The sequence below is a fragment of the Rhea americana genome, unplaced genomic scaffold (assembly GCF_003343005.1).
Source record: "Rhea americana isolate MKP2758 unplaced genomic scaffold, rheAme1 scaffold_451, whole genome shotgun sequence".
NCBI classification, from domain to species: Eukaryota; Metazoa; Chordata; class Aves; order Rheiformes; family Rheidae; genus Rhea; species Rhea americana.
In genome coordinates, this window is record NW_028186592.1 from 108195 (window position 1) to 108483 (window position 289).

Sequence of the window (289 nt, forward strand, 5' to 3'; positions counted from 1 at the left end):
CCAGAGCCCGGCGAAGGGAGCCGGGGGCCAGGCGGGGGGSCAGGGCTGGACGCGCAGCGCGGCGGGGCACAGGCCGGGGCGGCTGCGCTGCTGTACGGCGGTGACTAATGGAGCTTCTGGTTTCCTCAGCWGAGTCACACGCTGCGCCCCGTGGGGGCGGCCGGACGCGGCCCCACAGGACGCGAGGGGCCCGAGTCCATCGARAAATCGAGTCTGGCTTGTCTCGGCCTGGAGGGCTTCAGCGGGCATTTCCGCTGTAACTTCTTCGTGCTGACCTATGTCATCTGTA